At 37.9% G+C, this 23,601-nt stretch overlaps 2 protein-coding genes and 1 long non-coding RNA gene across 8 annotated transcripts in view; 1 reads left to right on the forward strand and 2 right to left on the reverse strand.

The window, feature by feature from the left end:
• Nucleotides 1-23,601, reverse strand: part of LOC5577522 (tubby-related protein 4) — a 291,601-nt gene that overhangs the window by 80,645 nt on the left and 187,355 nt on the right. The gene's annotated exons all lie outside the window — the stretch shown is intronic.
• The window catches only part of LOC5577518, a 50,968-nt gene that overhangs the window by 13,717 nt on the left and 13,650 nt on the right, over nucleotides 1-23,601 (forward strand). The gene's annotated exons all lie outside the window — the stretch shown is intronic.
• Nucleotides 1,817-3,541, reverse strand: LOC5577519. The gene is made up of 2 exons (XR_002502746.1): nucleotides 3,388-3,541; nucleotides 1,817-3,317 (listed from the first exon to the last, which is right to left on the reverse strand). It is a non-coding gene; the product is annotated as an uncharacterized LOC5577519 (long non-coding RNA).

Here is a 23,601-nt window from a genome sequence, read left to right on the forward strand (position 1 = left end):
TTTTCATATTCAAAATAATTACTAAATAGGCTCAAAATTAAGAAGATACGTCAATTTTTTAAAGATTTTCAAACTTTTCTACTTTTTTAAAAAGGAATGCATATTTCAAGGATGTGTTATTCTACGCAAACATTAGTCTACATAAGAGCGTTCTTTTCTACTAATACACCATCTTGATTGGATCATGATTTCTCAATGTTTCGACTTTGTCCGGTATTGGGTGCTGTCCGGCACTGGGGGATCTCCCCCTACCATTCGATTGCTTTACCTTTTTCCATGGAATATAAAAGTGTGTGAGAACCTCAATCAGTTGCATGGATTAGGTTCCGTTTTGGGTCCGCATTAGGAACAATGTAGACGAATTGTTCTCTTTTCTTGTTTAATATTACTTACAATCAACAATGAATATGATGGAGAATAATATGAATTTTCAAAATTGAGTTAATCCTTCTAAAATTTAAATATTTTATGACACCGCAAAGCTTTTTGCAATACTTAATTCTTTTCAAATTTAACTTTTTTTTTCCAGAGATTTATTGTTTTGTTCGTAGATTTTTGATACTGGTAAGAATGTACCATTAAAATTATATACACACTTAGATTAAATTACTGGGATCGGTAAAATATTACTGGGTTTTGGAACTACCGAAAAAGTCAGTAAAATGGAAACTGTCGCCACGCGTAATTGAAAAGCAAATTTCACCATGGTTTATTTTTTATCGATGTATGATGTAAAAAGAAAGCTCTCTGCCAAATTTCAGTGAAAAATCTCTGTTTTTCGATTTCTGACATTTTTTTTTAGTTTACTGACTTTTTCGGTAGTTCAAAAACCCAGTTATTTTTACCGAACAGATTAAGTGTGTATCTTCTTCTTCTTCTCCTTGGCATTACGTCCTCACTGGGACAAAGCCTGCTTCTCAGCTTGTTGTGTTGTGTTCTTATGAGCACTTCCACAGTTATTAACTGAGAGCTTTCTTTGCCATTTTTCGCATTCGTATATCGTGTGGCAGGTACGATGATGTCCAGGAAAGTCAAGGAAATTTATATTACGATAAGATCCTGGACCGACCGCGAATCGAACCCAGATACTTTCAGCATGGCTTTGCTTTGTAGCCGCGGACTCTAACCATTCGGCTGAGGAATGCCCCTAAAATTATATCGTAAAGTACAGCATGCGCCTGTGCCTGCCCCGGATATGGTACGGATATGGCCTGCTCCGGATAAGGCACTCAACTTTGAAATTCTGCCAAGTACATTTACTTCGTAACAGAAAAAGCACGCAACTCCCGCTTCACAGTTTTCAGAATTTGGCACCATTTTTGGAACTTTTTCACTATATTTTCAGAACTTTTACTTATGCACGACCGACACACTTTTCCGAACCGAAATGGAAACAAAATGGCGAATGGTTAAACAAAATGCTGAGAATCTCGGTAAACCTAAGTGGAAACCGATATATCAGCATTCAAGACAACTGACTTCGGCGAAAACATTTTTAACGTTGGTGCTCGGCACTCACTGTTGCCGAGTTACGGGTAAAAATAGAGTTAACCGAGATTTCAGTTTAAGGTGTTGCCGTAACTCGGTTACAATTATTTTTTAGCTGAGTTTTCAGCAAAATGTGTGGAAGCCGAGTAAGTTCAGCAATTTCAAATGCCGAGCAAGCGAATAATTTTTAAGTGTGTACCATTATTTCAAATATTTGCAGAGGTACTTCAAATCATGTGTTGACCCATTCTCCTCTCCATCGACTGTATCTCGATTTTAGGGGTATAAGATAAGGAATTTTCGGATATTGGATTGAATAAGCGATTCGTAATGTGACACAAAATGAAGCTTCAGTGTGTATTTTATTTCAACAAAGGGCTGACCATTTTCTAATCGAATATAATTATATAGTAATACTAAGTATATATTGCGTTTGTTGTGATTGTTCAATTTGATAGAGCTTGCCAATCTAGTATTTGCTTCATTAATCAAGCATTTCTATGTGCTAGTACGCACCCTATTTTTGAATCATACATACCGTATTCTTTTTCATTGATTTTGTAATTGAATGTCACAGAAGATATTTTTAAAGGATAAATCACCACGTTGACGTTATGTTCAATATCATATTATTTCTATTTTCAGACACAACCATATGGAATGTATTTTACTTTCTTTTAAATGCGTATATGCTATTTAAACCCGACTAAAAATTTCCATCGATCAATACACTTGATTTCGGGCGATGGAAATAGCATGTGCTTCTCTGATGTGGTTCAAGATGAGCCTTTATAAAAAAATTAAAACCGATCATGTGGAATGCAAGCCCATTGTAAAAAATGAAGATAAAAGAAAATATGGTCACGGGTGTTCCCTCCCCAATTGAAAGGCACATTTTGGTGTTATCGCGACGCTCGCAGGCGGTTGATTCATTTTTCATGGGAAAACTGCTGATATATAATATACATCTACATTTACCTTACATTGTTTCATGAGATAAAACTGGATCAATGATAAACGATATTACCAACTAATGAAGCTCAATATCCGTACAGTGCCACAAATATTTTATATTACAATTGAGCAAAAACAGTTGAAATATTATGGCAACAATTATCAAGAATGAAACAAGATTATCGCATGTTTATCGAAGGCACATGTTTTCATGTTCAAGTACTCACTTTTTTATCTTATCGATTTGATTACGGTCTTCGGAAAAGTTGTAGCTGACGAATGTATCTAGAAGTATCAGCATAACTCTAATCCACAGCTTAGTTAAGTAAAAAGCGGTATTCTGGTGCTTGAGAGAAAAACGTGTTCCGCAGTGTAACTTCAGTGTGTCTTCAAACTTTCATTTGTCCAGGTACTATAGTTTACACTACATCTGCGGATGATGATGGTGACAACAACGTCTGCCCACGTTATATCGGAAAACATAGTCTGGCGCGTAGCCAAACTTTGTTGCTCCCGGTAGACAAATTCGGTTGAATGAGTTTTAATTCACGTCATATGTCATCACATGTGGTCCCTGTTTATTGCAGCTCAGTTCGATGGAAATAGCTCCTCATTGAATCCATATAAATCGCCCTGCAGCCACCAGCTGGTAACACTCCTTCGGACAGGCGTCATGAACAAGTGTGTAGAGTTTAGCTCAGCACGTTCGAAGTAGTTCGGCAACAGATCATCATCTGGTCGAGTAAAGTTAATCATGGTTAAAAACTCACGACCCAGAATTAAATCTTCGACTCGATAATCGAAGGTTAGCCTGATATCTGTGGCTTCCGCATACGGTCCACTTTGTAGCCGGAACGAGTAAAGAAGCTTATCGCCTGAAAATTAGACAGGTTGGTGTCATTCATAATGTCACTTCAATGTTGGTATTGTACGATTTCATTGCACCTGGTAATCGTGTACCTATGGCAAGGAATGATGCCTCAATTGCTCTACTGAATGCAGTCAAAAGTATGATGAATGAAAGAAAGCCATTCATTCTTCAGTTTGACCTGATGACTACTATCAATGACAGAATTATACTGACTATTGAATCTGGATTGACAATCTAGACACCCTTTGAGTAGGTATCTAATGTATAAATGATTGTTTTTAGCGTTATCAGATAATGCGTAGTGGGAAGATAAGATAAGGAAAAGGGAGATTACAGAAGTTTAAGCAATGGAGAGCAGAACAAAATATGCCAAACAGAAAAAGATAACCATTAGAGTAAATGGCTGATATTCATTTTGATTTCGTAGGGTAATAATTTAGATCGTCTTTTCAATTAAGGTCAACGTTATATGTTTTAAAGCTTCTTCTTTGCATTACGTCCTCACTGGGACAGAGCACTTCCACAGTTGTTAACTGAGAAACTTCTTCGCCAAATTTTCCTTTTTCGCATTTATATGTCATGTGGCAAGTACGATGATACTTTATGCCCAGGGAGGTCCAGGAAATTTTCATTACGAAAATAACCTGGACTGACCGGGAATCGAACCCAAATACCTTCAGCATGGCTTTGCTTTGTAGCAGTGGACTCTAACCTCTCGGCTAAGGAAGGCTCCTTGTTTTAAAGCTATTGAACTCATATTAGCTCAAAATGTCCTTAACATTACAGTGCCTCCTATTGCAAAATTTTAGACAATGCAGCTGAGATAAATCCCTGTTGCCAGAATGAACAACGATGGTACCCTAGATTACAAACTGTGTAATCGAGTACATTACGAATGATGGTACAGATGCATTAAACACCTAATTCTTGATCAATTTATTTGTTCTATAGCTAATCACAGATCGAAAGCTTAATTTTTATTTTTTCATATAGCTTGTTTTTCTTTTTGGCTTTTATCAACTGGAACAGAGCCTGCTTCTCAGTTTAATGTAGCCAACAGGGTGATCCGCTTCATAAACACGCAGCTTAAGCGCCACTCCACTAGGGAGACCACGCGTCCAATTTCTAATTGCCCGGATGAGACTTCCCTGAGGGCGAGTCCATTTAATTTCCTTGAAAGGATTTATGGATCGTTCCAGCTGGCTACGAACTAAAACGGCCAAACGGGAAAACCCTATTATCGCAACATAACCGTATACGCACGACGACACTCAGAGAATCGGTGCGAGACCACCCGTACCCCTAACATCTCACTTGAGAGAAGTTCTCATCACCGGCAAACTCTCTCAACTCACCTATGGTCATCTCACCAGGCTTTGCAGAATTCGCTCTCATTTGAATATGAAGCACGATCAAAGCAAGCAAAGAAAAACATCCCATCTGTTGCGGTCCACGATCGTCATTGTATCGCAAGGTGTAACAAGTCTGATAAATGGAAGCAGCGAGCGAGAGCCCCAAAGAGAGAGCGATGATAAAACCCATTTTACTCGCTTGTTTACCGTTGGGGATAGGTATTTTTCTTTACTGGCACGATAAACAATCCACGAACTTCCAATAGCAATAGTGTCCCCCAGGCTTGGAGCATGTTCAGAGGGGTTTTATCATACACTACTATCCCCCCAATCTGATCAAAGTTGTAGCAGTATACGATAAACAGTCTCTCATAATGTGCAGCATGTTATGATAGTTACAGAGAGCGATACGTGAGCGATTCACTCAATTTTCTCAGGATTCAATCCCTGCATCTCACCGAACTGGAAGAGAATCAGAACCCACCAAAACAAACTCAATCATGTGGGGGACGGGACATCAAACTACAAATCGCGCTGTGACGTTAAATACAATTAAACAACTAAATGGCTAGGGAAGAAACTCATAACGTGCATATATTTACGGATACAACATGGAAACAGATATATTTGTTTAAATACCTAGGATAACATACATGTTTATTACAGAGATTCAGTTCGCACTCATTATCTGTTTGTGTTTCGTTCTTTCTTCCTTCCTCCTAGCTTGTGTGTGCTTTCTCTTAACTCCTCCCTATCTAATCTACTGTGCTCAGTGCTCTACGTTCTACGTGACGTCACGTGTAGGAAGCTCAGCTACATATCCGTCTGCGCTCCTGGTGATAAGCTTGCTTTGCGGCGGTCACGAAAACGACTCACGCACGCATTTTCACGGGTCCGAAGGCGGATCCCAAGACGCTATCGAAATAGGTCTCGATCTTCAAACGATCTTGATGGTTGTTTGGCGCTAATGGCACATTGGTTCTTCAGTCTTTGACTGGCACAAAAAAATCCTCCGCGGCGCCCTCACCGGACGCCGCACTTCGTTCCGAAAAAGAATGGTTTGACTCACCAGATTGCTGCGGTTGAACGCAATCGGCAGTCGATGACCTGTTCGACAGGTCGATGCTCTCACCGGCTTGGTTGATGGCTGTCGTAGATATTTTACACGTCACGGCGTGATAAAAAATGGAAATGGTGGTTGACTTACCCAAGCGATGGCGGTCTTTCGGTTGTCGCTACTGCCTTACCGGTCGATTGGCAATCCGGTTGGTGGACTCCGTCCACGTGAAGGTCCCCTGGGCCTCCTCGGACCGATATAGTGGCGAATCCGTCCGCTTCTGGCTGGTTCGCGGGGGCCAGGAATTCCTCGTCCGTTGGGGAAGAAACGTCGCGCTTGGGTGCGAAGAACTGTGGGCGGGAAATACAAGCCAATCTGGCAGAACACGGAACATAAGCACTGGCACGAAGAGCACATTCAGAGCACAAATTCTCACCTATTTTATGAGCTTCTAGCTTCTTCCTCTGCACACACAATTCTTCACGCACACTTTTTGGCCTACTACTAGAACGAAACATTAATTTAACTATTTAACTATACTTAACATCACTTTTCTAACACCTACTTTGGCACACGAAAAACACTAATAGCAAACGCGGACACTTCCAACTCTTTGGATGATCACGGACGAAATGATCGAGTCTGTGAAGCCTCAGATAAGGGAAAGTGTATCTCGAACGCACCCGGAAGTACGTCATTTCCCGAAAGTCTTCGTGTACTGTCGTGACTACCCAGTTACATTGGATAACTTGTATGCTAGTCGTGCTGCCTTCCCTTTCCCACCTTATCGAGAAAACAAATGGCTTCGACCCAGGGAAGCGTTTGCAAGTAGTTTAATGCTCGTTTGCCTACGCTAAGGGAATACTTTTCAAAATTCAAATTCATTCTTAAAGACTACATGTTCTTACCACCTATTCTATTCACATTATTTACACCATCTTCTTCTTCTTTCTGGCGTTACGTCCCCACTGGGACAGAGCCTGCTTCTCAGCTTAGTGTTCTTATGAGCACTTCCACAGTTATTAACTGAGAGCTTACTATGCCATGACCATTTTTGCATGTGTATATCGTGTGGCAGGTACGAAGATACTCTATGCCCAGGGAAGTCGAGAAAATTTCCAACCCGAAAAGATCCTCGACCGGTGGGATTCGAACCCACGACCCTCAGCTTGGTCATGCTGAATAGCTGCGCGTTTACCGCTACGGCTATCTGGGCCCAATTACACCAATTATATACAAAACTATTTACAAAATTCCTGACTGCTACATGTTCTTATGAGTACTTCCACAGTTATCAACTGGAATCTATGACAAAAGGTCAAAAGACAGAAAATCGAAAGACAAAAGGTCGAAAGGACAAGAGTACCTACCCTTGATACCTTGATGGTAGAATGTCCATCCCGGGACAAAATATCCCGGGATTTGAGAAATTTCGGGATTTCCCGTTTCCCGGTATATTAATGATGCCGTCCCGGGAACAGGGATAGGGTGCGACTCAAAACTCTTTCGGTGCAGCACGCGCTGCCGGGAGACAGCACGTTCAATTTGAAAGAGACGTGCTAGTGCAATATGGGTTGTGTTGCACCCATTCTTTTTTGTGTGCTTAAACTCCCATGTGCCGTTGCTAAGAATCGCTCTGAGCATTAGGCAAGGCTCTCTCACATAGCATAAATTTGCTTTGATGACGGAGTACGGATGGACGCCACTCTCAAACAAACCACACGAACGTTTGATTACTTCATAAATCATACATGATTTCGCCTCACACACAAGGTAGATGTACCAATAGTGGAGGTACTTAGTACGATTGATCTTCATTTAACCGCTTAAATTCAAGAAGCGCAATCAATGAACATATTAATATTGTAACGGGAAGAAACGACTTAATGAGAAAAATGATTTCATCGCAGTAGCCAACGGCATATCAGTGAAAAATAGTACCTACACTGTATATTTTTAATTTGCGTTCCTATAGTTGCGGTATCCGTTGTTTCCTTATGGGATCCTCCACTATAGGAACACTTTACCGCAACTATTGGTACAAGTAAGAAAAGTTTTACCAATTTTAGTGATATTTCATCAACATTCAAGTAATTTGCACGCTGTTTTCAACTATTTCGTGTATCAACAAGCCAATATGTCGATTGACAGTGTCAATTCTGTGGTTTATGCAATGAAATCAGTGAGAATGGCGTTACCAAAACTATAGGAACATCCACAACTAATGGATTACTTATCCTACTTCGATAATTTCGACGACTTCGGTATACTTTTCGTGTTGACCAGGAGTTTTGACAATTTCCTGAACAAACGATTGTTTTGATTAGATTCAATATTGCTGTTTGCGTTTGACGTGCAAATCTCTCTAATTGCGCATCGAATGCGGTTATACAAAGTTATCAAAGAACTCTTAGCAACCATGATCGATATCACCGCCAACCAAGCAAAGAAAATCAAAGAATCAAAGAATCTTTGTGAAAAATCTTACCGCGTTTGGCATTCCCGCATTTCAAACGCACACAGCAATATATCTGACAAAACTTTCACGTGATCGTTGTGTTTATTGTCGTTTTTGTTTATAGGAACTGGATCGGTGGTCAACACATAAACAAACCAACTTCAAGCAAATTGTAGTTCGGTCGAACCTGAATCGGGTTGGGGTTGAAACCTAGGTTCAAAAACGAATTCGACATATGTTATTGCTGTGTGCGTTTGAAACGCAAATATGAAATGCGGGAAGAGCAAAAGCGGTAAGATTTTTTACAAGGAAAGCGAAGTCGAGAATTGCTTTTCCTCGGAAGTGTCAAGAGTTTTGTCGGTATTTTGACACCCCCTATCCCGAGGGAAGATTTGTTGTATGAAATTGAAAATAATTTGTCTAGCACGTAACAAACAACTTCCTGCCCCCTTAACATGACTCACCCTACACATAACTCCTTACTTAATTAATGAACGGCCTCTAATTACAAAATAATTTCCGAACATTGCAAGAAATGTCCTACGTCCTAGTTTCAAATTCACGTGCTTTCTACGAAAGGGCCCATTCACAAATTTCATAACGCTGAAGGGGAGGGGGGGGTGTCCTTAAGATGTTACAGCTCTTACAAAATTTGAAAAATATTCGTACAAAATTCGTTACGAGGGGGTAGTTGGGTGTCGGAAATGGCCATTCCCGGCCATAACCCTAAAATGATTTTGAAGTGTAGAGCAAGCAAAAACGATTCGACACCACCGTCAGTAACATTCGTTCTCAATTATGTTTCCAATGAAAAGCACCAAACGAAGCACATTGTGCTTTACTCCAAGAGTTTTAAAGAGTAGAGCTGGAGCTATCTTTTGTCTCACACACAGTTGCGGCAATACTCGCACCTTCTTTTGTGTCACTCAACAAAAACAGGAGACGCACGCAAAAGTCGGGTGCAGCACATGCATATTTTGCACCGCTCCGAGTTTTCTGCCATTCTCTGCCCGGGAATCCCGGGATTTCCCGGGTTGAATGTAAAATTTGATGAAAACCAGTATATTTTAATACAAATCATTGATATTTTTATCAGTCGCTAACTTAATTCAATAAAATAGGAAAGCATCATAAACAAGAGAAAATAAAAAGGTAATTATTGTCATAAAAGACCAAAATTACCAAATTAGTAAAAACTGATTTTTCTTTTATTGCGTTTCTTTACAACATTAGTTGTTATCATAACTGTAAACCAATCTGGATCTCAAAATTACAATAATTAAATTCAAGTATTGTCCCAGTACAGTACTTTCAATGATCTTCAAAACATTTCTCTTGTACTTAGAAGATGATGATGATGAATTTCCAAATTTTCTGGATCAAATTGTGGACTTAAATGTTCACCATATTATCATTCATACCATGCCATGAGGTTGATGATGATGATAATGTATACTACCATCTATTGTAGCAAGGCATCTGCCTATAGCACTGGAATAATCTGAAAAGCGATTTGATCAAGATTGTACTGTTGTTCGTGATCAGTCAGTCTCCTGTATGAAGGGCCAAAAATGGATGTGCGGACCCGCAAGCAGAGACACTTGCACGAAACCCGCGGCAGGGGAAAAGAATCTCCTTCCAGAAGAAAGTTTTCACGAACAACTGTACAATCAAGCCCTCGATTGACAGAATACTCCCAATAGATGGGGTAAAAAAAAGCCCACCCTCAATCCACGAAATGTTAACAACAGGGAGGAGGCAGTCCCAAGCTCCCTGTCCAAATCGCTTCATTCGGGTGCCCTGGTGGTCCCTCCCAACCCAGTTATATCTATATAAATAAAAATGGAGTGGTGTTTGTATGTCACGAAATGGCTTGAGAACGGGATGTCGGATTTTGAAAACTCTTCCATAGTTATGTTTCTGAAGTGTTCCGACGTGTTTGTGTATATAAAAAGCAAATGATATTTAACGGGAAAGTTGAAAAAAAAAACAGGATTGAACGGAACCTCAATTTTGCACGGGGCATTTCAAGGCGTTTTTCAACAGCCTACTTGATGGCAAGACGAAGTTTGCCGGGACCACTAGTATGATATAATAATATAAATAAATACAATATAAATTAGAACAGTCTCACCAAATTAGTTGGGATCCCATGTAGATTTGTAACTCTTGATGAACTGGATGTTAAAGGCTCTCTGATGACCACACGGTTTCCATTTCACACTATATGCTACACTGCACTCGTGAAACATTTCACTAATGATTGTGTTTACATCACGCAAAAATAAATAAGATTGAGATTTCTAACGCGCCGTACAAATAATCTTTTATCTACATACAAAAAGTCTTACTATGGGGAGAGGGGGGTTGTTAAATCCCAAAAAATGTGTTACGTAATTAATGGGCATCATGCATTTCATGCATTTTCATTTTCTTCAACTACGCGGCACTATGTAGTATATTGCGTCACTCTAAGCTTGCATGACAAACACATCACGCCCGCTTGACACGCTGCCACGTTACTAAGAAAAAAAATTAATCACCATGCTATGCCATGAGGTTAAATAAAAACTCAAGAAGCAGAGAGAAAAATAATATTTGATATTTTCAAGTTCTTTAATTGTAATAATATATACTACAGTAGACTTTTTTTATATATTTCACAAAAAAAAATATGTACTGTAATCTGGGGGCATTGATCATTATTTTACAACTAATATTGCAAAATTAAACATTGAAAATCTGCCTAATGCGCCTAAATGTAGGCAATTTCCCTTGAAATGAGCACATTGTTTGAGAATAAACGGCTTTATGAGCAAAAAACTATATTTGCTATGCTGTATGATATTAAAAATGAGTTCAGTAGTTCATATTTAATCTTGTACAACATTTTAAACACTCAAAGTTGATATAAAGGCATAGCACCAGTGGATTTTTTAGCAACGACATTTCCATCTGTATTGCTTACACCTTCAAAAAGTGTGAATATTCCAATGCAAAACTGATCATAATAAAAACGAAATAGTCCGAAATCATCATAAGACATCTATAAACCAGAAAATATGGAATGTCTGTGGTGCCATCGCAACCTCTAGCATCCTTGGGAGGAAATGTTTTCTGGTACCGACCTGATCAAATTCTCCCCAGTGATCAATTTGCCTCCGGATTACGGTACTATATTGTACATGCATTTGTTCCAAATACCGTGTATCTGATCCCGTTTGGAGGGTGACGTTTTGAAACATCTATAAGTTAAACTAACAAAGTTCATCTTAATTCAATCATATATTTTATTCAGCTATTTTGCAGAAATGACTGAAAAACGGAATAGGCATTCTTAAATTATATTTGATTGTTTGTGTGTGCAACTTTATTTCACACTAGTGGTCCCGGCAAACTTCGTCTTGCTATCAAGTAGGCTGTTTGAAAACGTCAAGAATCCCCCCATACAAAATTACACCTTAGTCTTCTCCCGTTTTCCCAATTATTTCGGACACTTTCCTGAACTTTCTCCTCGCACGAACACGTCGCATCCCTTGTGGAGTGTAACAGTGAAAAACTTACGTCAATCCGTTGACCCGTTCTCAAGTCATTTCGTGACATACAAACATCACTCCATTTTTATTTATATAGATTTGTCATGGCATTCTAAAATCCACTTAATATGCTAACGTTTGTCACAATCAGTTAGAGAAATGAGTTATAAATACATGATTACAAATACAAAAATCGACATAATTCTCAAATACACGGTACATGGAATCAGAGCAGGCCAAGGTAATAAAAAATTCGTTAACTTTCCCAACATACCCAAAATTAACTAAGCTAAACATTTATTTTTTGTAACATCATTAGAACAAATTTGTTGTGATTCATTTTTAAATTCAACTGTTTATCTTGATAAAAAATCTTTCTTTTTAAATTTAATTGTAAACACATTGTGAAGTTGAAATTTTACTTCCATTTCAACGAAAATACAATTTTTAACGAATGTTTTAGAAATCCCGGAATTTCCCGGGACAAGCATCAATTTCTACCCCGAATCCCGGGACAAGCAAAATGGCCGGGAAATTGGACACTCTACTTGATGGCTACAGCGTAGCGTCACGCCATTGCCGGGCGTATTGTAGAGCTCCATCTTCGTCGGTCTTGGGCGAAACTTCTCCAGTTGCCCCGAACGTTTAGGGTCGCCAGGTCCTCTTCCACTGCGTACAGCCAGCGTATTCGTGGTCTTCCCCGAAGCCGCCGACCTCTACCTGGTTCCCTGCTGAGTATTATTTTCGCAATTCTTTCTTCCGACATTCGCACTAAGTGACCAGCCCACTGAAGTCTGCCGTATTTTACACGCTTGATAATATTCGCATCTTTGTACACTTGATATAACTCGTGATTCATGCGTCTGCGCCACACACCATTTTCGAGTTTCCCACCGAGAATTGTCCGCAGCACTTTACGGTCGAAAACACCGAGAGCTTTCCGGTCTGACTCTTTCAACGTCAACGCTTCGTGCCCGTAGAGAGCCACCGGAAGAATCAATGGACAAGAGGACAAGAGCAGTTAACTTTAAATACAATAGAGTAAAGTGAGGCAAACCTTCGAGTAGGACGTGTTTATTTTTCAAATTTCCAGTTCGATTGAAAACAAATTTTATAAATGGCATGGCAAAACGATTCCTATTCAAGCAAGTGACTTTCATTCCAAATATTATGAAAATCAATTAATATTTGAATAAGTTAAGGCTATATATTGTTTTTAGACATGAAAATTGTAATTGTCAATCGAATTTCAATTGCATGGAACAAAATTAAAATAATATCGATTTAATATATAAAAGCGTTTCTAGGTCTATCACAGGGATGCTTTGAGGTGCATTAGTTTTCCCATAAATGCATTGAACCCAGTTTGGACCCATGGTAGGGCAAATGTCCGAAACAGCAGGACAAAAGTTCGAGTCTATATTATTACTTAGTTTTGCGAAAAACCTTTATTTTGGGTATATTACAATAAACCTGTTTTGGGCAATTTTTTGATGAAAATTTATTATGTATTTTTCAGCAAACATAACAAAAACGTGTAGCCGAACTGTCACACTTTAAGTAAGTTAAGTAAAATTCCTCTAGTATTTTTTTTTTATTTATTTAAAGGCACTCTGTGCTCGTGGCCACTACTGTGCCGGAATCAGTTCATCTGTACCTTCTATACCGATACAGATCTATTTTTAACTAATCTATATTTACATCCACTTTCACTCTCTTCTACTCTTTTTACTCTCACATCGAGCTCTGCTGTTATTCCAATCGATTTCCATAAGCCATAGTCCATTGCTCTTGCGGTGGTTCATTTTGCAGTGTTCCTGAGTCGTTGAGGCTAGGGCTAGCTGCCTTCGAAGAGGGTCAGTTTGTCTCAGTCACCATCTGATACTGACGGAGGATGGATGTGCTCCCCAAATCACGGTCCTCCGTGCGGCGTCTTCTGGTGGCTGGACGGTTTTTTTTGTGGAGGTTCAGGGAATTGAACCCATGACCTTCCGCTTATGAAGCGAAAGCGTAACCTCAAGGCTACGGACCCCCCTTCAAAATTCCTCTAGTTCTTTGTGTTGAAAAACAAATGATAGAAACAAAACAATCGTATAATATTTTTTGTTATCATGCTTTTGATAAACAGTAATTGCTGTGAAATTATTAAATTAGAACAATGATCATACAGATGAACTCCAGGAGCATTTGCTTTTTAAAACGTTCCAATTTGAAGTTTATGTTTGAATCGCGTACTTACAACATAACATGAAATATATCTGTTAAATGATACATTTATGGGAAGCTCGGAACCAACCTGAAAGTAAAAGAGAAATTATTATTAGAAAATTTGAATGTATGTTGTTTTCAAATAATGTTAATTCAACACCGTAAACGGGGTATCTTTGATAACACTTTTTTCACACGTTTTTGTCTCAAGCACCAAAATACCGCTATTCACTGAATTAAGGGTTGCTGAATCCATTGCCGTTTTCAAAAGTTTCATAGCACGTCTAGTTTTTGAGATATTTACTGTTGAAACTGCTAAATTTGACGATTTCAGCCAACTTGTGTGCAAGTTTGCCAGCTTGTATGGCAATTTATTTGCTTAATTTGCCACAGAATTTAAACTTCATGTGTATAACAATTATTATCAACAAAGTTCATAATACTTTCGATGTTCAAAACTTAGTTTTTTATGGTTACGAAAAGTATTGTATTTTTTCATATAAGAGAAACGAAGAATTTTGTATGGCGACTACAATCATGCAATTTCAACCAAATTAATCTGAAATGAAAGTTAAAGACATGTTTCCATGCTTGTTGGATTAGATCACTTAAAAGTCTGATAAATCATGCTTTAAATTTAATATAAACATCAATGAAAACAGTGTTTTACCCAACTTTGAAGACCTGTAGCTAAAAATTGTGACGTGCTGGAAGATTTCTGAGAACGGCATCAGATACAGAAACCCCAAGTCTACTAGAGACACATAATTTGATCCTTGAGACACGCAAAAATTTCATTTTTGTTACGCTGTGTAATGAGGTCCATTATCAATATGTGTTCGGCAACACTTAATCTTAATATGGTACAAATAGATTAGACTATTATAGATATGTTGTTAACAATACGTTACATTTCACTTGTCACAGAAGTCAATTGAGGCTTATGAGATTAAACATCATTCTCACTGAACATAACCAAACTTAACCTGAATGTACAAAGTACTTATCGTGGCAATAGAAGATTTTTTTTTTCGAAAATTGCTCATTGACAATTTTACTGGATATTCTGTGTTAACCAAGAGCACTATACAATGCTTCCTTTGTATAGTGCTCTTGGTTAACGCAGAATATCCAGTAAAATTTAGAATTTAGGATCTTTAGAATCATTTTAAAAAAATATTTTGAATCATCTGTAGAACTTATTTCCTGGTATAACAACAACTAATCCATATTGGTACAGCATACAACATGGTCGATCTAAAAAATTGTTTGTTTTTTAACAACAAACAAATTCTTAGATCGACCATGTATGTTATTAAGACAAATTTGTAATTATATGTTGATAAGTCGATACATGTGTTACGATTGGCTTGAATCAGTGTTATTTTTTTATATAGCTTGAATCCTAGATACTTAAATTTATCTGACCATCATCCACAAACAAAGATTTTTAACATTCCTAAAACCAATCAGGTAGTCAGATGTGGCAAAATGGATCCCATAATATTGCCTTGAGGAACACCAGCTATTACAGGAAGTTTTTCAGGCTTGGAGTTCTGATAATTGGTGTACGATTTGACATAGAACTACGAATATTCCAATAATATAGATTCGTACGGAGCGAATGAAATTCGTTACAAGTAAAATTTAATTATTACTTTGAGAATGGATCTAGATTTCAGTAATCACTCAAGAATGGATCTAGATTTCAGTAATCATTGTAATGTGAACATTTTTTACTGTTAGAAAACTAAATAACTCATCTTCTCTACGGTCAAATATACAATCCAATTGAAAATATTCAAACATAAAGGAATGTTTATTACCTATTTACTACCAAAACGACATAAGATAACAATTCTGTAAATTATCTGTCTTTCCGTGGCAATATAACGGGATATTTATAAAATATTTTACGCTACATTTATTGTTAGAAGGTTCATCAATATTTACCAATTCATAAAAATGGCATCTATCAAACTTAGTTGGTACAACTTGCATAATGAATAATGCATATAAAATCATAACAGAACTTGAGTTAAATCAACATGGAAAGTAAAATAAAAGTATAATGTAGTTCGACGAAAAACAACTAAAATTTTTCATCCGTTCACTACTAGCTACTAGCTGATGTTTATGGAAAAAGAGCTCTTTTCGTCGTTATTTTGGGTGTCTCCACCCACACTATTTATCGAGCTTCTTGAGTTTCGACTACCGTCCGTCGTAAGGATGTGCCTTATTTGAAACATCTTCTTATTTTTCTTCTTTCTGTCGTTCCATCCCCACTGGGACAGAGCCTGCTTTTTATGAGCATTTCCACAGTTATAAACCTTTCTTTGCTATTTGACCATTTTTGCATGTGTATATTGTGTGACAGCTACGAAGATACTCATGCCATGGGAAGTCAAGAACATTTTCCTTATGAAAAGATCCTCGCCCGGTGAGATTCGAACCCACGACCATGGTCTTGCTGAATAGCAGCCCCCTACCCAGTAAATGTGGAAAGATGTCAGGCATGTACGTACATTATACTCCCGTCACATTTTCAGCCATATCATTCTGTATCAATCTGTTCACGCACCATGTCAAAATGACAATTTGGGAGTTTCAAGAGCGTAGCTACTTTAGATTGAGATTATGCATTCAAAGTAACTTACTGTGAAGCTTTTTCGTGACGAGGCGACAGACGTGGGCGAAAACTGTCTTTCATCGTATAGTCGGTGTACCGTCGACTTTGCTGTTTATTTTTGGGCCAAAATAAAATCCTGTTGCGTGTTTGCAGAGCTGATGTTGATTTCACATTATTTTGGCTTGGGTTGATTCGATATCAAGCACTCGTCAACAACAACGATTCCACGACGAAGGATATGACGACAGCAGTTGCTCAAGGATGATTGACGACAGATTAATGGTTATTTGCTATTTAAAACGACTTTCGGAAAGAAGCTTTTCGAGTGGTTCAGTTTGGAGATTTGGTGATCGATTGTCTAAGTGAAACAGAATTGGTTTGCTTCTTAGAGAGCGTGAGTCACGCAAGCTTGTATCTATTTTGTTTATTGCAAATGATGCATTTATTCTTCACTGCAAAAATAACTGCAAACAATACAACTCGGTACAAAAAAGTGGTTTCCTCGTGTCAACAAATTTCGATCAAAAATAGGATGGTGACTACAAAATTGATTATTCGCAGCATATTTCTCTTTTGTTTTATCATATACACTTTCGTTTATTTTTTATCTGATCTCTGTTAATTAACAATCATTTTTAAAAGTTCATTTTTGTTCAAGTACTACATTTACTTTTTATATCTACATTTTGTTGGGCAATACAAACCTCCTAATTTAGTAAAACTATATTAGAATATGTTTGGCATTTTGTTTACAACTTCTGTTTCTTCTTGGCATTACGTCATCACTGGGACAGAGCATGCTACTCAGCTTAGTGTTCCATGAGCACTTCCACAGTGATTACCTGAGAGCTTTCTTTGCCAAAGTTTCGCATTCATATATCGTGTGGCATGTACGATAATACTCTATGCCCATTACGAAAAGATCATGGACCGACCGGGAATCGAATCCAGACATCTTCAGCATGGCTTTGCTTTGTAGCCGCGGACTCTAACCACTCGGCTAAGGAATGTCCTTTTCTTCCCTTTTAAGCAAGTGAAATAAACTCACCTTAAAAATTCTGAATTACTACGACAAAATCTATTTAATATGTTGTTAACAAAATTGTAATAAAATCTCAATTTAGTTTTACCAAATAAGGATGATACAGGATGATTACCAAATAAGGATGATTGTCTAATACAGAACACCTAGAATTAGGAAATTAAAGTGGTGTTTGAAATGATATTAATAAAGAAATTGAAAGAACAACAGTTTTCGTGAAAAGTTCTATTTAATAACTCTGTTTGTAATCCAAGATTTTAACCGTTTGTTTGTTTTTTTTTTTTTTCATAAAAAGATGGATCTATGTGCGCACATTTGTCAGAGAGTTTAATTACATGTGAAATCTATAACCCGATTCGAAAATTTTATGGAATAAGCTCGCCAGTTCAATATTGTCAGCCTATTATATACACCTTTTTTCCTTTTATTTATTTTTATAGTTTCGTTCGTAATACATACACATAAATCGTCGCTCCAAATCGAATTTTTACTTATCAATCGATAATAATGACCAATTTTAAAATATGCATGGTTTCTTCTTGACTTGCGGTGTGGTAAAATGGATTACTAGCATTCTTTTCAATACACGGATTATAATCCTAGCATCGTGCGCCATAAATCAGCTTATCACGTGAAAGCTTCGGTTCGTTAAATACCTCTATTTGCGCAAATGTGTGGGCAACGCATTGTGCTGTGCACTGCTGCACCACAAATCCCCGAACAGAAACATATTGTTGTTTGTTGTGTAGAGAAAACCACTTCACGAAAACAATAAGCCACTGCGGAAAATGAGTTTCCGAGCTGGTGCCGGCACCGGTTATGGCAGCATATGTCAACGTGATACTATTCCAGGAACCACCTCCTGCTTCTGCAGGGGGTTACTGCACTACACGTTGCACACATGGGAGGCAATAATTTTCACAAATTCAACTCGCCTAGTACGTGCATAAATTGAAAAGTGCACTTTCACCCTCGAGCATTCTCTTAACGACATGAAAACAGATGAATCTATCTTCATCATCATTGTGGTCGTCCTAGAGCAGGATGGAGCTTTTCTATGAAATTTAAACTTGCGTTTTAATGCTCTTGGTTCTCTTATCATATTCTACAGAGGCAATGTATTAGGTAGGAAGTCGGATTCCATTCTAGAGATTTGCTTTGGCAGTGGATTTTTATAAAGCTACAAAGCTCTTAGTTGACCACAATATAAAAAACTTCTCATGTTCATGTGAATTATAAAAGTGCCCAAGTAGTTCTGCACTCTAGTGCTTAGCAAGCGAAATAAGAGCTGTGAAGTCACAGAAGCGACTCTTCAGTGAAAATAAAAGGAGATGAGATCACCGATGCAGCAGTGTGACATCGACCAGGCCGATATGTCAATCCCGCCGGTTTCTCACCCGTAATGCAGGTAGATCACCTTTGTGTGGTGCGTTACGAGATAAAATCTACCGAGGTAGCAAAGACGAAGTCCAGGGATTTAACGAAACCAACCCCCCAAGACCTCTGCAAGTTGGAGATGGAGAGTTGCCCAGGATGTGGTGGGGTCCACAGTGAGCTCTGATGAACCTTCATAAAAACCACACAGTGCGCATCGTACCTTTGTGCTGTGCGTACACAAATTCTCTCTGCTCTTTGAAGTTTTTAAAAATACCTAAAACAAAAGAACAGTACCTCTTAGTGCTAAAAAACGGTACTTTTCAGTGCTAGAAAAAAGTACTTTTCAGTACTATTTTTCTACTATTGAATTCTTTACGATCCTTGTTTGGACCCGTGCCTCCGATTTTTCGTTGGACCCGATAGCGAAAACTAGCTCTTAGAATGTCTATTCTTCTTCCATCCATTTATTCACTGAACATGGTTGCAACCACGAACAAAAGGAAGAGTGAATCTCTGAGTTTACAACATTCTCCCAAAAAAGTGGAATTTGAAACTGTCACTAAACGTGGCAAAATGGAAGATCGGACTCCGGTTAATGTTGATAATTGCGTTGAATGGGTAATCAGTTCGATGATCTTCTAGACAAATTTTCTGAACTCCAAATCTAAGAAGTCTCTAGATCAGGCTCTTTGATTCATGTGATGAAGCAAATAGTACCGCCTATCGTGGTCTGTTGCTCCGGGGGATTCAGACAAAAGATCTTTAACTCCATTAGGGGAAATAAAGATTTCCTTCCAAATCGCAGAGAAAGGAGATTGTCGCGTTTTATCGAAAACTCTTAATTGAGATAATAAAGATAAAGATCGCGAACTTCTTCTCAATCATCTTGAAGTGAAGAAGCACATATTGTTTACTTATGACGACAAAACTGAACGTTTGTTCAAATATCTTGAAAGGTCTCTCAAGTTACCTAAAGAGATCAAAAACGGAATAAATGAATTACTTGGATTTTCCCCAGTCCAAGTAATCATTTTGAAAATGAGAACCCAATCTGGCATTCTTCGGGAAGGGCTTTTTTCAAGAATATTATTTAGTTCACTTTAACAAAAAAGATCTAAATAATAATTATTATCATATTGAAGCTGTAGAATAAGCTAGACTTATGTTCGATGTCCGTGTAACATGGGAACATTTCCCGAAACCTGGAGGAAATTTCCAGAACCCCACTCAGTGCCAAAAAGTTGCTGCATGTCAATGCATGATTTGCGGAGGTTCTTCTCCGCTAAGGACGTCTGCCTGTGATGGATGATACCACAAAGTTTGTATGCGCGAATTGCGGGGGACATCATAAGTCAAACTTTTGGGATTGCCCTTCGCGTAGGCGAATCGTCGAGGTTCGTGCCAGTACGATGAACGGTCATGTTTTTCGTTTCCGGAATTGAAATCGAACAATGCTCATGTTTCAGTTAACGATCGCTTGATCATGAATCATACCCATCAGGAAGATTATAATCATGCTAATTCACTAATTTTATTCCATCGGGTAGCCGTTCGAATCCTTCATATTTGAATGGATCTAACCAAGGAAAATCCTATGCCGATATCGTAGCAGGTAATTTAAAATCCCCCCCTTTTCATACTACGAGTAATCCTATGCCGATATCGTAGCAGGTAATTTAAAATCCTCCCCTTTTCATACTACGAGTAACCGTTCTAAAACTTCTACTCCGCCTGTTCGTCTACCGAAAATCCTAGCGGAAATCATTAGATAATGTACCTACTTCAAGCAATATGTCTTAATCTGATTTTATTCTTCTAACTGAACAATTGAATCAAATGATTGATGCAATGTTCAAAACAACCACTATGAATGAAGCACACAGAAAAAAATATTTAATTTTCAATGTGATGTAAACAGAAGTCTACTGTAAAAATAAATCAAATTCGTGTGTTGTTACAGCATCATGTACATTTAAATGAATATACATTCAATTTTCAACTGAAAATAGTTGAATATTAAATGATCGTGTAAATTTAAAGTGAATTCGATTGAAAAATAATGGATTGGTCGTTGAAATTTAGGTTTATTTTGATGCTCCAAATATGTGCATGAAAATAAACTTAAATTTACAACATATTTTTAGCTGTGCAGTCCAAATCGGTGTAAAATTTACTAATCAAATTGTTATTAGATTACTGGACAGCAAATTAATTTGCTTTAAAATGACTTACGGAAAACGACTCATAATAAGTCGAATTTATTGTCATTGGTGACTTTAATGCCAAACATCGCTCATGGGATAGTTCGCAAAGTAATTCCAACAGAAAAATTTAATTGAATCTTCGGGCTGTCGTGCTGTTGTACATTGTACAACAGTTGTGATATATATGTTATCATATTGCAATAAAGATATCTATCGACACCGAACCAAAATGTATTCCTTAAGAATCTTCTTAGGAACAACACTCGATAATTTATGTTTACAGTATGGCCCTTTATAATGCGGTAATATCATTAAATGTACATAGAAGTCGCATTATAATGAATGCACTTTATACGATTCGAATAGACCACAATTTGACAACGGCATATCCCAAAATCCAGCTAACTTCGAAACTTGGGGTCTCCAGTTAAGTTGTTCTGAAGGTGGAGCGCTGTCTGATGACACCTCTTTAATTCGGAATTTGACCGCTAGGAGTTAGTGAGCATGAAACTTTAACTTTTGTTTTGCTGATATCTCAGGATCCTCACCACTTAGAAAGATGGCGTCTTTGGCAAAGTTGTTAAGTAGCTCAAGGGCTATCATTATTTGAGCCAAGAAATTCGATATTTTGCCACCAGGTAAAACCAGTGAGTATATTTTTTTTTGTTATTTTTTAAGTTTTTCCAAAACCATGTTACTTTGAAGGAGTTGTTGATTATGGCAGTTTGAGTGAGCCAATAATTGTCAAAAATCGAGGGGTCTTCAACAGTGTTGCATTTGAACGCGTTCAGTTTGCATTCCAGTTCAAATTTTTGAACGAGGGTTCAAAAATTTGACCCGGAACGCAAATTGAACGCGTTCAAATGCAACACTGTTGAAGACCCCTCGATTTTTGACAAAAAAAATTTGAACCCGTAGGAGCTGAAAAGTGGACGCGCAATGAACATTTATATTATGGTAGATGCACAACATGTATCAATGTGGAAGATTCAAGAAAGATATTATGGACAAACATTTTGAGTGAAAAGCTAAACATTACATATAATTTGCAATTGGATTAGATGGACAAATTGATGTGAAGATTTGCGAAAAAGTTACACGTCTTCTCAGTGAGAATCGAACCCACGACTCCCCGATCTCTAGTTGGGGCGTCGTGGGTTCGATTCTCACTGAGAAGACGTGTAACTTTTTCGCAAATCTTCACATCAATTTGTCCATCTAATCCAATTGCAAATTATATGTAATGTTTAGCTTTTCGGTAGTTGTTAAACTTCCACTCGGCTGGTTGGCCTTAAACCACGATTCATAATTAAAAACATGTATTTTGAGTGAGTTGAATTCAATAAAGATCGATGTAGTTTATACGAGTTTTAAGCCCCATTGTGCATTTTGAATTGAACGGGCCGTTCAAGAGCAGTGTCAGAGTCTTGCACGAGGGTTCAATGTTTGCTGCGTTCTCGTGCAAAATTGGAACGCGTTCGGTTTGAAATGCATCACTGGTCCGATAGAAGTTTATGGTAGTTCTATGGTGTATGTATGTAATGTGCTAGAATCCGCTTATTGGACCAGTATATTTTGGTCGGTATTCAAGATTTGCACTTGGTCCACTCTGACTGTCGAACAATTCAAAAGACGTTTTTATTAATGACGAAAACTGAAAATTACATGTATATATTTTAACTTATATGAAACAGGAATAATGCCGACACTTGTAGTGACGAACCATACATAGTTTGTTTGAAAATTACATATGAGTATTACTGTGCATTTTGTCTCGATATGGTAGAAGTTTTAGAAAATACGTCAACATTCACAATGTCGAACAATTCAAAAGATTTTTTTAATAAATAATTTTTAATAATGTCAAAAAGAGAAAAATATATGTATATTCAAATTGTATAAGAAAAAAGCATAATGCCGACACATAAAGTGACGAACCATACAAAGTTTGTTTTAATATTACATAAAAGTTACGCTTTCAAGAAAATATGTGTTATCATAAGCATGAAACGAACTCACCAGTTGGTAATCCATTCTCGACTGAACACAAAACTGACACTGACAGCAAAACTTCTTGGCGTCCCGAAAATAAACCGTCTTGCTTGGGCCTTCCCAAATACGTACCCAGCAAGACGCTCCAAAACAGGTGAAAAAAAAAATCTCCGGCGACGAAAACACGCGCGAATCCGTCAGCAAAATCAATCGGACGACGCAAAACCGAACTGTCCTGCTTGGGCTTCACGAAGCACTACCCAGCAAGACGCTCCAAAACAGGGGGAAAAAACTCTCCGGCAACGAAAACGCGCGAATCCGTCAGCAAAATCAATCGGACGACGCAAAACCGAACTGTCCTGCTTGGGCTTCACGAAGCACTACCCAGCAAGACGCTCCAAAACAGGGGGAAAAAAATTCTCCGGCAACAAAA

This window comes from Aedes aegypti, chromosome 1, assembly GCF_002204515.2.
Source record: "Aedes aegypti strain LVP_AGWG chromosome 1, AaegL5.0 Primary Assembly, whole genome shotgun sequence".
Classification (NCBI taxonomy): domain Eukaryota; kingdom Metazoa; phylum Arthropoda; class Insecta; order Diptera; family Culicidae; genus Aedes; species Aedes aegypti.